This window comes from Scyliorhinus canicula, chromosome 8 (assembly GCF_902713615.1).
Source record: "Scyliorhinus canicula chromosome 8, sScyCan1.1, whole genome shotgun sequence".
In the NCBI taxonomy this organism is placed as follows: Eukaryota; Metazoa; Chordata; class Chondrichthyes; order Carcharhiniformes; family Scyliorhinidae; genus Scyliorhinus; species Scyliorhinus canicula.
In genome coordinates, this window is record NC_052153.1 from 143,956,399 (window position 1) to 143,973,119 (window position 16,721).

Here is a 16,721-nt window from a genome sequence, read left to right on the forward strand (position 1 = left end):
ACAGCACATGAGTGTTGTTTAATGGGCTTGGAGGTGGAATCGGGTTAGTAAGACCTGAAATTTCGCTTCATTGTTGGGGATTACCCAAACGACGACCTTTATTTAGGATTAAAGTTCAAAGAATGGAACGAGTGCTTAAATACGGAGCAAAAACGGAAAATGCAGGACCATCAGAGCAGGTCTGACAGCATCCATGAAGAGTGGGAATGAAGGTGGTTTTGGGTGAGAGGGAATAGCCAGAGGGATCTGGGTTTTAGCTATGGAGAGAGGTTGGATAGGCTGGGGTTGTTTCCTTAGAGCATCGAGCTGCACAATATTTTGTGGGACAATGATAGGAAATAAAATTCCCCTTAGTAAAGGGGTCAATAACCAGATTTAAGGTTATGGTCAGGAGATTTAGTGTGGATTTGAGGTAAAACATCCCCCCCCCCCCCCCCCCCCCCCCCCTCAGAGGATGGTGGGAATCTGGAACACACTGCCTGAAAAAGGGTGGGAGAGGCGAGAACCCACACATTTTAAGAAGCATGTAGCTGAGCACTTGAAATATACATAGCATACAAGGGTACAGACCAAGAGCTGGAAAATGGGATTAGGATAGGTGTTGATGCCCAACACACACACGATGGGCCGAAGGGTTTCTTTCTGTACTGTCAAACTCTGTGATTTTATGACTGAAAGTCACAGAGGGATCAGTCTGGTCCAACTACACACGGTTTGGATCGGCACAGACGTGCCTCCAGCTCCTGGGTTTCTTTATGAAAGTGTTTTGAAAGCGCCCGGACCGAGTGGACGGCTGGCTTGACAGAGGTGACTTGAGGAGAGATTCAGCTGAGCATTCGCCTTTTTGCAGTGGGGCGGCATGTGGTGTGTGTGCTGTGGGCGGTTCCTCCCCTCTAGACAGAGGCCACTCCTTCTGGAAAGCCTTTTGTCACTGAAAGGGTGAAGGATTATTCAGTCTCCCGGACAAGTGAGCGGAAAGTTCCAAAATGTGGCGAGCAAACTCCGCCGTGATCATTCCCCTGAAACCGCCCCCCCCCCCCCCCCATTCACCTCACAAAACCCGGCGAGCGCACATGACCACTGTCAAAACTGGGGGGGGGGGGGGGGGATTTCTCACCATCACCTCAGGCAGGAAGAGGGCAACGAGTCCCGCTCAAACACTTTCCAACGCGGCCGATCAACGTTGTCCCTCCCAAATTCAATTTTTAGTCACGATTTTGATTTTAAATCGTCTCCAAGACTCGCTTTTATACAGCAAAAGGACACCTCAGCGCATTTTTTAATGATCCCTCACACCACCACCTCGCCGATATAAAACGAGTAGGAAGAATGAATGGAGCGGGGACGGCTGTGAGACTACTGAAGGCATTTACAACGGGGTTGGGAGACTCGGTTGGATCCTCATATTCTCCCTGGTGCCGAAGAGCGATTGGAGGTTTAATTGGCCGCTTCCCTGCAGAGTGGAACCCTCCCCGCCCCACAGCTTTACCACCAATAGTGTTTCTCACAGTGCCAACCCCCAGTGTGTTGTGAACTTAAGTTTCGTTTACATTTTAAAACATTTGTGTGTGAAGAATCTCTCTGTTCCCAACAGATTTTTTTTTTCTAACCAGCTGGAACCGGATACAAGGCTCCAACATCGGCGCTTTAAATAAAGACGCTTTGACGGTCTCGTCATTCCCGCCATGGGTTATTTTGAAGTCATTTTTTTTCAACTGAGGTTGGCAATTGTATAAAGGTTTCCACCACCGAGGTCTTTATTTAAAACATCCGCGGGACTTAGACTTCGCTGGCGAAGACAGATTTTCTTGCCCATCCCTGCTTGCCCCTGAGAGACAAGTCTTCAGCCCCACAGCCGGCGGTTGTCAGGCTCTTTGCTGTCTCCAGTGCCCTCAGCTGTTTCTTGATACCATGTGGAGAGAATCGAGCTGGTTGAAAGCTTTTGGAGTATGATCCTCAGGATGGGTAATCGACTAAGTCTCTTTCTGGCTGGGGGTGGTTGCACTCAGCTGGGCTCTGCCATCAGGGAGGATTGGAGTCTTTGTGTAGAGTCTTCCTCCAGTTAATTTTTTAATTGTCCTTCATCTTTCATAACTAGATGTGATGTGGAGATGCCGGCGTTGGACTGGGGTGAGCACAGTAAGAAGTCTTACAACACCAGGTTAAAGTCCAACAGGTTTGTTTCAAACACGAGCTTTCGGAGCGCAGCTGAGGAAGGAGCAGTGCTCCGAAAGCTCGTGTTTGAAACAAACCTGTTGGACTTTAACCTGATGTTGTAAGACTTCTTACTATAACTAGATGTGGCAGGGCTGCAAAGGTCGCTCTGATCCCTGGGATTAACACCCGGGTCCCGGGTTCGATTCCCAGCTTGGGTCACTGCACTGAGTCTGCACGTTTTTCCTGAATCCGCGTGAGTTTCCTCTGGATGCTCCAGTTTCCTCCCACAAGTCCCTAAAGACATGCTTGTTAGGTGATGTAGCCACCTGGGGTGGCCACGTCCTGATTCTAAAATGGATGCCTGCAAAGAGTGCAGGGAAAAATGGACAACACGAGGGGAAAACAAGCAGGTGCAAAGTTTCCTGTGTATTAAGATTGCGGAACCCAGACAGAACTGAAACCAATAGCCATTAGCATATTAATGAGCTATCTCCGGGGACAAAAAGGAAACATTGAAACAATCGAGACCAGAACAGACTCCCCAGCGCCAGTCGGAGCTAAAACAAAGGCAGGCCAACGGCCACATAGGGCCCACCCAACGATCAGGGAACAACTCCGGTATTGGAGAAAATCAATACGAACGATTGGGACATGGTCCAATTAATTGGGACCAAGTCCGGGGTCCGCCCAGAAGGGCGTGAAACCCCTGGGGACTATAAAGCAGAGTCCCCAAGTTCAGTTTGCTCTCTTGAAAGCTCTTGGAAGCTTTTGGAACTCTCACCTTGGTTTTGGCTCTCAGCAACAAGAGGCCCGCCAAGCACCAGCCAAGTAAGCCTAAGGTCAACGCACGCTACGAGATAGACGCTCCTAGCTACTATTCGATACTAGTTCAAAGCCAGCAGTATCAGAACCGGACAACGGCCATTGTTCCTCTGACTGAGTGGGCCACTCGAAGCTAAGTATAGGCTTTTAGTAGTAGTTGTAGTTTAGCGAGTAGAGTTTAGACATGAGTAATAATTGACTGTGTATAATAAATGTGTATTGATTTCAAACTTACTAACTGGTGTATTGAGTCATTGATCAGTACTTGGCTTTGAACCCTGTGGTGGTATCAGAAAGATACCTGGCGACTCTTGATCATAGGTAATTAAAACAGAGCAAATTAAGGGAAAACATAACAAGCAACATTTACTGGTGACTCTGATGGGATTCGAACCCACAACCTTTGAATTAGAAGTCCAATCGGAAACAGAAAGAACCACAAGAGTTTAAGCAGTACTGATCAATCCTCCAGAATTCAGAAGTGTGTTAATGCATGCGCACTAACAGGGCTATAAGGTAATTAAAACAGAGCAAATTAAGGGAAAGCATAATGAGCAACAGTGAATTGAACATTCTTAATACTCCCTCAATGAACCTGAAGAGGCACACGAGTGTGGCGACTAGGGGACTTTTACAGTAACTTCATTGCAATGGTAATGTAAACCTATTTGTGACAATGATAAAGATTATTATTATCACCTCTGTTCTGAATCATTTTGCATGGTGGCACTGCCATACAGTGCAATGAAAGTTATCTTCAGAGTAAAGATGAGACTTGATCCATCCAATGACTGTGTAATGGTTATCCCAACCAATTTTGTCCTGGACAGATGCATCTGTGACAGGCAGATCTCTGAGGACAAGTTTGAGAAGGTTTCTCCCTCTTGTTGGTTCTCTCACCACCTGCAGTAGACCCAGTCTAGCAGCTTCAGACTCGGCCAGCTCCGTCAATAGTGGTGCTACCAACTACTCTTGGTGATGGGCATTCTTAGTGCTTGATTTTCACAGTAACTTAATTGCAATGTTAATGTAAGCCTCCTTGTGACACTAATAAATATTGTTATTGTTCTTCCAAGTTGTGTTCAACATGGAGGAGTACGGATTCAAACTGAGGGGCTGGGGGTGGGGGGTTACGCAGTGGGTGGTAATCAGCAGGAGATTTTCTCACCATTTCCTTGATGCCATGACACTGTATGGGATCTGGAATCAATGCCCAGGACCATTCCCTCCCTCACCCTCATACTACTGTACCAAGAGGTCCCACCACCTCTTGTCCATCTGTCGAGCCACCTGGCCAAGACATAGCCAGAGATGATGGTGGTGGAATCTGGGACATTGCAAGTTATGTATTGATGAGGATGACTATGTCAGGCTATTGTTTGACTAGTCTGGGAGACTGCTCCCCAATTTTATCAAAGACCCAAGATGTTAGTGAGAAAGACTTTCCAGGGTTGGGTGGGTGTGCCTTTACAGCGTCTGAATCCAATGATTACATCACTCTCTGGCTGCTTTTGATATTATTATACTTTGTCACGCAACTTTTTACAACTACAAGGCTTGCTTGGTCATTTCAGAGGACTGCAAAGACTCGACGACATTGTTGTGGGTATGGAACATATGTACGACAGACTTGGCAAAAGCAGGGGGATTTCTTTCACAGTGGAACACATGGGGTTTGACCAAAATCTAGCAGTCTGACGATCACCAGTATTGAGACTATAGTGTTAAGAAGGCATATCATCGAATATCCTGCAGTTTCAAAGTTTCACGGTCCACTTAATTCCAGGGGAGGCATTTTTTAACCTTAATTTACTCGTGAAGCTGTGAGATGAAAGGCAACGTTGCTTTCAGAGAGGGGAACTGGAGAAAGAGTGTGTGTGTGTTTTGTTGTTGGGCTCTGCTGCACGGTAACTCGTATTTATTTGCCAGTGAAAGTCTGATGTGTAACAATCGACTTTCAGTGTCGAAGGACTTTGCTCACCTCTTGGCCCCGGCGACTGGCTGCGGCCACTGGCCGCCCCTCATCAACTCTCTGGGTGGGTGGCCTCCCCAGCAGGTCCACAGGACATTGTAATCCCATTCTAATCAAGCTGTCATCGATCTACCGCACTAACTGTATGCGACCAGTCTCGCTCGTCGAAAGAAAGTGAGGACGTGCAGCTGGGAATGCTGATGATGGGAGACGAGCAAAAGTGAACTACATTAAAGTGAGGGAGGGAAGGCAGGCGGGAGGGGGGTGCATACAGAATCAAACCATCAGGCAGAGAGGGGGAGCGAGATACAGAATAAGGGAACAAGAGGAATCAAAATAAACAAGGTGGGAATAAAAGAATCAGAACCCGTTTCCACTATTAGTAAGAGTAATTAAGACGGTTTCATTTTAATTTGCTCTCTCCTCATGTCGAGAATTGTCCCAGCAGTACCAGGGCCCTGCATACCGCGCTGTCTTTCATACGTGAGCCGAGAACCTGAATGGAAGATGTGTGTGTCCGGGAGGAGGCGGGAGGACATCATGGCCTCACAACCGACATCCATATCGTAGGAGGGGGGAAACCCAACTTAGGTTGCTGCAGGCTGGTTGCTTAACCGTTTCTATAGGGAAACAGTAAAGACGGATTCCTCTCCTAGACAATCTGATCGCTTACTCTGGAGACCATTTAATTTCACACTTATATCGCCCAGTGGTCCAATCCAATTCGGCGAGACGGTGGTAATATCACTTGACCCCGAGACCGAGGGTAGACTTGCCTCTGATCCAGCAGCTCTGGCTGCAGTCCGGCTTCAGTACTTGAAGGTTGGCCAGTGGTAGATAGTAAAGGCCGGAGCAATTCCTGGTCATATAATGGGAAAGAAATTGGAAGTTCGGCCAACACCATCCAGATCAAAGCATGCATGTAAAAAGAGCACGTTGCCACGGTAACTCGGACTGCCGGAGTGAACTGCAACACCCCGCAGTAATCCAGAGGCCCAGGTTAATGTTCTGGTGACAGATTCAAAGCTCACCACGGCCGCTGCTGGAATTTAAATCCATTTGTTTCATAAAAATCTGGAATTAAAAGCAAGCCTCAGTAATAGTAATATTGACCATGAAACAATCAATGATTGTCATGTTTTAAAAACTCACCCTATTCACTCCTGTCCTTTAGTGAAAATAGAGAGAGTCATAGCGTATTACAGCATGGAAAGAGGCCCTTCGGCCCATTGCGCCAGGACTGGCCATCGAGTACCTATTTACCCCAATCCTATTTTCAGCACCTGGTGGGTAGCCTTGTATGCTATGGCATTTCAAATGCTCATCTAAATGCTTCTTAAATGTTGTGAGAGTTCCTGCCTCTACCACCCTTTCAGACAGTGAGTTCCAGATACTACCCACTCTCTGGATGAAAAAGATTTTCTTCACATCCCCTCTAAACCCTCTGCACCTTACTTTAAATCTAAGCCCCTGATTATTGATAGTTCCTTCCTATCCACCCAATTGATGCTTCACATAGTTTGATACATCTCAAGCAGGTCCCCCTCAGCCTTCTCTACTCCAAGGAAATAACCCCAGTCTATCCAGTTTCTCTCCATAGCTGAAATGCTCCAGCTAAGCAACATCCTGGTGTATCTCCTCTGCACCCTCTCTCCTGCAATCACTTCCTTCCTATAGTATGGTGACCACAAATGCACAAAATACTTCAGCTGTGACCTAACCAGGATTTTATACAGTTCCATCATAACCTCCCTGTTCTTACGGTAACACAGTAGCATAGTGGTTAGCACAGTTGCATCACAGCTCCAGGGTCCCAGGTTTGATTCCTGGCTGGGTCACTGTCTGTGTGGAGTCTGCACGTTCTCCCTATGTCTCTGAGTTTCCTCCGGGTGCTCCGGTTTCCTCCCACAGTCCAAAGATATGTGGGTTAGGTGGATTGGCCATGCTAAATTACCCTTAGTATCCAAAAAATGTTAAGTGAGGGTTACTGGGTTACGGTGATAGGGTAGATACATGGGCTTCAGTCGGGTGCTTTTTATAAGGGCCGGTGCAGACTCGATGGACTGAATGGCCTCCTTCTGCACTGTAAATTCTATGATGCTATATTCTATGCCTTAGTTAATAAAGATAAATTCCCCATATGCCTTCTGAACCATCTTATCAACCTGCCCTGCTGACTTTAGGGATCTATGGATATGCACACCTAGGATCCTTTGATTTTCTGTATTTCCTAGGGTCCTACAATTCATTATACACACCCTTGCTTTGTTAGTCCTCCCAAAATGTATTACCTCACACTTTTCAGGGTTAAATTCCATTTGCCACTCTAACCAGCCCATCTATATCATCCTGTAATCTAAGGCTTTCCTACTCACTATTTGCCATATCACCATTTTTAGTGTCATCTGCGAACTTACTGATCATACTTCCTACATTCATGTCCAGATTATTAATATACACTACAAACAGCAAGGGACCCAACACCGATCCCTGCAGAACACCACTGGACACAAACTTCCAACCTTTGACCATTACACTCTGCCTCCTGCTTCTGAGCCAATTTTTGATCTAATTTACCAAATTGGATCCCATGAACTCTTACCTTCTTGTTCAGTCTCCCATGCAAGACCTTGTCAAAAACCTTACTGAAATCCATGTAAGCTATATCATTGGCATGACTCTCAACCACACACCTAGTCACATCCTCGAAAAATTCAATCATATTTGTGAGACATGATCTCCCTTTGCCAAAGCCATGTTGACTATCTTTGACTAATTCCTGCCTCCCCAAGTGGAGATTAATTCTGTTCCTCAGAATTCTTTCCAATAGTTACCCTACCACTGAAGTTACTGGCCTGTCATTTCCTGGTTTATCCCTACCACCCTTCCTGAATAATGGTACCACATTAGCTGTTCGCCAATCCTCTGGCACCTCTCCTGTGGCCAGAAAAAAATTGAAATTTATTCACAGAGCCTCGTCAATCGCCCTTGCCTCCCACAGCAGCCTGGCATACACCTCATCTGGGCCTGAGGATTTATCCAGTTTTAAGCCTTCTAAATCCATTAATATCCCCTCCCTCTCAATGTTAATTCATTCAAGTACATCACAGTCCCCCTCCCTGATTTCTATCCCTACATTGTCCTTCTCCATAGTGAATACAGATTCAAAGTGCTCATGTAAAACCTCAACAACGCCTTCTGGTTCCACACACAGATTGCCACATTGATCCTTAATAGGCCCTACTCTTTCCCTGGTCAAGTGTGATATGCAGTTGAGAAGGAATCATCCTCAGTGTGCCCTACATGGACCCTGAACCTCATGAAGTCTCATGGCATCGGGGCAAACATGGGCATGATAAGTTCCTGCTGATTTTCACTTACATCCCCCTCCTCAGCCGATGAATCAGTGCTTTTCCATTTTTAAAACCAACTAGAAGCATAAAGGGTGGCAAGTCCACAGAATGTATTCTGGGTTTGGAGACTTCAATGTCCATTGTCAAGTATGGCTCATTGGTACCATTACTGACTGAGGCCGCTGAGTCCTGAGGGGCAGCATAGCTGTTAGAATAGGCCTGCAGCATGGACGGAATCATCGCACTCCTGAAAGAGTTTGGAGCCTTCTCGGGCTACAAACTCAACATGAGCAAAAGCGAGATCTTCCCAGTACACCCGCAAGTGGGGGAGGGGGGGGGGGGGCAGCACTAAAGGGGCTGCCGTTCAAACAAGCCCGACACAAATTCCGCAACCTGGGGATCCAAATAGCCCATGACTGGAAAGGGATCCACAAATGGAACCTCACCAGCCTGACGGAGGAAGTAAAAAAGGACCTGCAAAGATGGAACACACTCCCACTCTCCCTCGCAGGGGAGAGTCCAGACGATCAAAGTGAACGTACTGCCCAGGTTCCTCTTCCTGTTTAGACCCATTCCGATCTACATCCCCAAGGCCTTTTTCAAAGTGCTGGACAAACTTATCATGGCATTCGTATGGGGGGGTAAAAATGCTAGGATCCCAAAGAAGGTCCTACAAAAAACAAAATCCGGGGGGGGCTAGCCCTCCCGAATCTAGAATTCTACCACTGGGCGTCAACAGCCGAGCGAGTAAGGGGATGGATCCAGGAGCCAGAAGCCGAGTGGGTGCGTGCGGAGGAGGCCTCCTGCCTGGGGACCTCCCTCCGGGCCCGCGCCACGGCAGCACTCCCATCCCCACCCCAAAAAACACTCCAGCAGCCCAGTGGTGACAGCCACCCTCCAATCCTGGGACCAACTGCGGCAGCAATTTGGCCTGACCAAAATGTCGGACAAGGCTCCCATCTGCAACAACTATAGGTTCACACCAGCACTGACTGACGCCACCTTCAAAAAGTGGAGGCAGGACGGGGGCACATAACAGTCAGGGGCCTATACACGGACGACAGGATCGCAACACTGGACAACTGACAGAGAAATTTCGGCTAGCTGGGGGGGAACGAGCTACGGTACCTGCAGCTCAAAAACTTCCTACAAAAGGAGACAAGGACGTACCCACAACCGCCACGACAGACACTACTGGAAGACCTACTGGACGCAAGTATCCTTGATAAAGGGAACTGTAGCAACATGTATGACCGACTGGTAGAAAGGGACGACACCGTACTGGACGCAACAAGAATGAAATGGGAGGATGACCTGGGGATGGAGATAGGGTGGGGACTCTGGAGCGAAGCACTGCATAGGGTCAACTCCACCTCCACGTGCGCAAGGCTCAGCCTGACGCAACTAAAAGTGGTACATAGAGCCCACTTAACAAGAACCCGTCTGAGTAGGTTCTTCCCGGAGGTGGAGGACAGATGTGAATGGTGCCAAAGAGGCCCGGCCAACCACGCCCACATGTTCTGGTCTTGCCCCAGACTTGTGGAGTACTGGACAGCCTTCTTCGAGGCTATGTCAAAAGTGGTGGGGGTGAGGGTAGAGCCATGCCCGATAGTGGCGGTCTTCGGGGTTTCAGACCAGCCAGATCTATTCCTGCCTGGGGAGGAGGGCGGACGCCCTTGCCTTTGCCTCCCTGATCGCCCGCCGTAGAATCCTGTTTGGCTGGCGGTCAGCAGCACCGCCCAGAGCTGCAGACTGGCTGTCCGACCTCTCGGAATCTCTCCAAATGGAGAAAATCAAATTCGCCATCCGAGGGTCAGACGACGGCTTCCACAGAACGTGGGTGGCCAAGAATCAGGAGAAAATGGACGGGAATCGGGGGAAGGTAGCCGGGGGGAGGGGTTCGTTATGGGGGTTTGATGGCAAGCTAAGGCCCAAAACCAAACTGTAAATAAATGCCTATAAACATGTGCCTCGGCCATATTGGGGAATGTAAAATATGTATGCCGGCTAAAGGGGGCGGCCACAATTGTTATTATGAAGATGCTTACCTGTAAATATACATGTTGATTTTTGCGTGTTTTTTTCTCTAATAATTTGTAATTTGTTGTATATAAAATATGAAAACTCAATAAAAAACATTTAAAAAAAAGAATGGGCCTGCAGTTGGTGGTGAGGGAACCAATAAGGGGGATCTGTCCACAGAGGTATTGTCGGAGTGACAAGAATTGTAGCGAAAAAGTCTTGACTTCACTTTGGAGGGTACCCACCATTGTGTTGTGTGGTATTGCCACCATATTAAATTAGCTGGATTTTGAACAGACCTAGCAACTCAAATTGGGCATTGTGGACCATCAGCAACAGCAGAAAGCCTCAGGATATCACTAGATTCTGCATTCTCCTGCCTCCCAGGCTGCCCTGCTGTGGACAAGGCAATGGGCAAACAGCAGTGAATCAGCAGTACCACCACATGGGCTCACCTTGGTCATAAACATTGCAGAAGACTTCCAGTGGCAACCATAGAGTGAGCGGTCACACATTTGGTGGCTCCCACTCAAGGCGGATCTTTTCAGTCTTTTCCCCACCCGAAGGTCGAAGTATTTGAGAGCAAGGGGTGCGGGAGTGCCTGGAGAACGTTTTACTCCTCTTTTGTGGCTGGTGGATGGATCTACAAACTAGGATTGGTGTAAGTAGGAAAGAGCTGCTGAAGCAGGAGAATCTTCATGGTGGGCCACAGAAAAAGATGGCAGAGGGCAAGGGGGCTGCTCTGCCTGCCGAGTAATCAATGGAGCAGTACCACGGCGCTGAGAACCCGGGTTCGATCCCGGCCCTGGGTCACTGTCAGTGTGGAGATTGCACATTCTCCCCATGTGTGCGTGGGTTTCACCCCACAAGCCAAAGATGTGCAGGGTAGATGGATTGGCCACACTAAATTGCCCCTTAATTGGGAAAAAAAAATTGGGTACGCTAAATGCATTTAAAAAAAAGTAAATGTAGCAATTGATACCTGCAGGTCCAGGATTTTGTAAGGAGAGAGGTGGCGTCCTTCCCTGGGCTGCTGCCCCTGGGGTTGCAAGAGAAGGTGCTGTCGAGGGACGAGATAAGGGAGGGGATGGTGTCCGATGTCTATAAGGAGTTGATGGATTGGGAGGGAGCCCTGGTGGGGAACAAAAAACGTAAGTGGGAGGAGGAGCTGGAAGGGAAGGTGGGGGCCGAGACGTGGGTAGAGGCTTTGCAGAGTGTGAACACGCCTTCGACATGTCTCATCCAATTTAAAGTGATGCATAGCTCGCTAATGACAGTGGCGAGGATCAGTCGGTTCTTTAAGAGGGTAGGGGATAGGAGTGGGCAGTGGGCGGGGAGGCCTGCGAATCATGTCTACATGTATTGGGTGTGCCTAAGGTTGAAGGGATTTTGGCAGGGGTTCGTAGACGTGCTGGGGGTGGAGGTGGTCCCGAGTCCAGAATTGGCGGAAGACCCAGGAGTCCAGAGGGTGATGGAGGCCGATGTCTTGGCCTTTGCCTCCCTGATAGCCCGGAGACGGGTTTTGCTCGGGTAGCGGGACTTGGAGCCGCCGAAGGTGGGAGTGTGGGTGAGCGACCTGGCGGAATTCCTGAGGCTGGAGAAGGTCAAGTTCATCTTGAGGGGGTCGGTGGATGGGTTCACCCAGAGGTAATAATAATAATAATCGATTATTGTCACAAGTAGGCTTCAATTAAGTTACTGTGAAAAGCCCATTTGAAGTTACTGTGGAAATGCAGAAGCCATATATTGATTTCTTTAAGGAGGTTTTAATGGTCACCTGGTTGGGGGGGGGGGGGTAAGGAGGTTAAAATGAGCATGGCGGGATGTGTAGAAAGGGGTGGTATGAGGGGAGAGGGGGGTAGTGGGTATTGGTTGTTTATAACGTTGCTTCGTTGTTCTTCTGCTTTTGTTTATATGAAAATGCCTTGAATAAAATATTTTAAAAAGTAAAAGTTGCAGAAATCATTTTCATTGTATGTTAATTATTTGCAGATCAGAACAGCTTTTTACTGTTATAGCAATGATTTTTATATGATTATAAATAAGTTTTTGATTCCAACTAGATACATATCCTTGGAAATAACGATATCCTACACATCTTCTGTTTGTGTCTGCCAGAGTGAATTTGGACTTCCAATGATGACTTATTGATACTTTTTAAAAAAATATTCTCCACATTTTCATCAGATACACAACAAAAGACAACCAACAATAACAAATACAGTATCAATCCCCCAACCAGCATTCACTTCAACATACAAACCCAAACATCACCCACACATTCCAAATACAACAAAACACAAAAGACCAAAAGAGAATCCACGGTCATCCCATAAACAATGTGCTCAACTCAACTCCCCGCCCCCCCCACCCCCCACAATAGCCCCCCTTCCCCCCTAATGTTCAATGACATCCAATTCTTGAAAGTGCAAGGTAAATAATGCCCAGGAATTGTAGAACCCTTCAATCCTCCCCCTCAGCTCAAACTGCACCTTCTCTGGCATCAAACATTCCAGCAGGACCCCCACCAAAGCCAAGGCACAGGGCAGAGAGGCTGACCTCCACCCCAGCAGGACTCGCCTCCGGGCGATCAGCAAGGTGAAGGCTAAAACATCTGCCCCTGCACCTGCCTGCAGCCTGGACTGGTGAACATCCCGAAAATGGCTTCCTGGGGCCCTGGCTCCAAACTCACATGTACCACCCCCGAAATTACCTTACAGACCTCTCCCCAATACCCCTCCAGCTTCGGGCAAGACCAAACAGGTGAACATGTTTTGTCGGGCTCCTCCCACAGCGCTCACGTACATCCTCCACCCCCTCAAAGAGTCGGCTCATCCCTCCCCTCGTGAGATGCGCCCTATACATGACCTTCACCTGTATCAGCCCCAACCTCGCGCACAAGGTTTAAGCATTTAGCCTCCAGAGCACCTCACACCACAAGCCGTCTTCCATAACCTCCCCCGTGGCCTCCCCCAAATTCTTCCCATAAATTACCGCCACCACCCACTTCTCCATTTCCCCCGTCTTCAGTACCTCTTCCAACAAGATGGAGGCCCACGCTATTGGGAAGCTCTGAACTTTCTTCTTAGCAAAATCCCGACACTGCAGATACCCCTGCCCCAGTCCATATTTCTCCCCCAATTCCTCAAGCCTCACAAAATGACCTCCCGGGAACAGGTCTTTTAATACCCTGACTCCCCTCTCCTCCTATCTCCGAAGCCTCCCATCCAACTTCCCTGGCTCAAACCTATGGTTCTGCTTAATCGGCATCTCTCTTGACCCCGCCCACATCTCAAAATGCTGCCTCAACTGCCTCCAAATCTTCAGCCTTGCCACCAGCACCGGGCTCCCAAAATATTTACCCAGGGCCATGGGGAACAGCAGGGAACAATCTCTCCTCCATTCTAACCCACTGGGACTCCCCCCACTCCAGCTCAACTCCTCGGGCTGAATTCTCCGCGGTCGGGATTCTCCGTTTTGCTGGCAGCCATGGAGTTTGCCGACAGTGTGGGCTGCCCCACAACACGGAGAATCACGACGGCATACTGCACCAGAAATCTGGTGCGGCGCAACGGAGAAACGCATCACTCATCTTTTCAGCATTCGCCGACCAGTAACAGTGCAATACATTTGGGAGGCCCAACCCCCCTGCCTGCCGTCCTCTCTGCAGGAGTGCCTTCCTAACCCTAGCAACCCCCCACAGCCCCCACAAATAAACAAGGTAATCAACTTCTCCACCTTCTTGAAAAACGCCTTTGGCAAAAAGATTGGCAGGTACTGAAATATAAACAAAACCACGGGAGCGCTTTTATTTTAATTGCCTGCACCCGACCTGCCAGCGACAGAGGAAGACTAGCCCATCTTGCCAAGTCCACCTTCACCCTCCCTACCAAGCTTGTAAGATTGTATCTATGGAGCCCCCCCACAGTCCCGCGCCACCTGCACCCCTAGATATCGAAAGTGGGTTACCGCCCTACAAAATGGCAACTACCACCCCCCCCCCCCACCCCCGACACCACAAAATATTCACTTTTTTACTGATTTAATTTATACCCCGAAAAGGACCCAAATGTTCGGAGAAACTCCAGTTTACCCCCCATCAATACTGTACACTTGGCTCCGACACATACAATAATAAATCATCCGTGTATTAGGGGCAGCACGGTGGCACAGTGCTTAGCGCTGCTTTCTCACGGCGCCGAGGTCCAGGTTTGATCCTGGCTCTGGGTCACTCTCCGTGTGGCGTTTGCACATTCTCCCTGTGTTTGCAAGGTTTCACCCCCACAACCCAAAGATGTGCAGGCTAGGTGGATTGGTCACGGTAAATTGCCCCTTAATTGGAAAAAATTAATTGGGTACTTTAAAATTAAAAATAAATAAATAAATCATCCTTGTACAAAGACACCATATGATCCACACACCCCCACCCCGTACTATTCCCTTCCACACCCCCAAACTCCTCAGTGTGATGGCCAAAGGCTCAATCGCCAGCACGAATAACAGAGGGGACATAGGACACCCCTGCCTGGTCCCCCTGGTGCAGAGCAAAATACTCCAAACTTATATAGTTTGTGCCGACACTCGCCTTCGGCTCTCAATACAATAACTGTACCCACTCCAAAAATCTTGGCCTGATCCCATACCGTTCTAACACCGCAATCAATTACCTCCACTCTACACAATCAAATGCCTTTTCTGCGTCCAGCGCAACCAACACCTGTGTCCTTTCCCTCCGCCAGCATCATAACCATATTTAACACCCTCCTAAAATTCAAGTATAGCTGCTTCCCTTTCACGAATCCCATCTGGTCCGCCCCTCTCACCTTTAGGAGGCAAGCCACCAACCTAGCCACCAGCACCTTCACCAATATCCTTGCATCCACATTCGGTAGCTACATAGGCCTTTACGACCCACACACTGTTGGATCCTTAATCCTTCTTCAGCAGCAAGGAGATCAAGGCCTGCCCCAAAGTCTGTGGCAGCACCCCCTTCCCTATCGCCTCTTCAAACATCTCCACCATCAGCGACGCCAACTTGTCTCTAAATTTCTTGTAATACTCCACTGGAACCCATCCGGTCCTGCCACCTTCCCCGACTGCATCCTCCCAATGGCGTCCTTTATCTGCTGTACCCCTAAAGACCCCTCCAATGTTTCCCGATCTTCCTCCCCCAACCTCAGTAATTCCAGACCGCCCATGAATTCCCATATCTCCCAATCCTCCCCCGGTGGCTCCGACATATAAAAATTTTCATTGAACTCCTCAAACACCCTATTGATCTGGTTCGGGGTCACCACCAATTTCCCCGTCCTATCCTGCACCTGGACAATTTCCCTCGCCACAGCCTCCCTTCTACGTTGGCCTGCCTTCTCTCCATACTCATAAACTACTCCCCTCACCCGCCTCAATTGGACTTAACGATACTCCATACTCAAAAACTACTCCCCTCACCTGCCTCAATTGGACTTAACAATACTTGTCACTTCTGTAAATTTTTAGTGATATACACTCATGAAATGATAACTATTGCTGGTTGAATATCAAAAATGTTTTGCAGCTCTGGTTATTTCTACATCTCATTTAACAACCAGTCCCCATTTTACATCTCATAGTTATTTAAGTGAACAGGGTATATTCTTTAATTGGTGAGAATGATCATAGTTCATTCATACCTGCAGCATTTGTGCTTCATAGACCCGATAGAAAAATGTACCTTTTTGATGCTATGGGCCATTTAGTTCAGTGGGATGAATTTCTCGCACTCTAGCTTCAGTAAATGAATCTTCCAAGGTCTGATTGTTTAGAAATCAATCTGGCAGGAGTGAAGTGCAAGGAGATCAAAGAGTTGAGTTTGGTGAAGGAATATTATCCCCACCTCTCTTTGTAGGTAATGATATCATGCATCACGGAGTCGGATAAGGTGTGGGTTAGTCTCACAGTGCACTATTGTTATAACTTCAGATAGTCTCTTTATTCCAAGAGGGTAACACTTCTATTTTCCATACTTGCAGCAAAGAATCTTCAGTGTGCAGACTTAAATTGAATGACAGCATTTAATATAGTCCCTTGCCAAACACAATTTATGAACAGCAAGGCTATTCACTGTAAGAATCAGTCATTTGATTTTGTATTAAATCAGCTTTGTGCTGTTTGGTAGTTTGCAGCATCTGGCTTCATAAAATCATTGAATGATATAACGGAAAAGCAAGTCATTTTGACCAATGTACCCTTGCCAACTCTTTGAAAGAACTTTGCAATTCATTCCCCACCCCTGCTCTTTCCCCAATAGCCCTGCAAAATCTTCCCCTTAAAGTATTTATCCAGTTCCATTTTGAAAGTTATCAATGCACTCGCTTCCATTACTCCTTGAGGCAATGCATTTGTTATGGACAGGC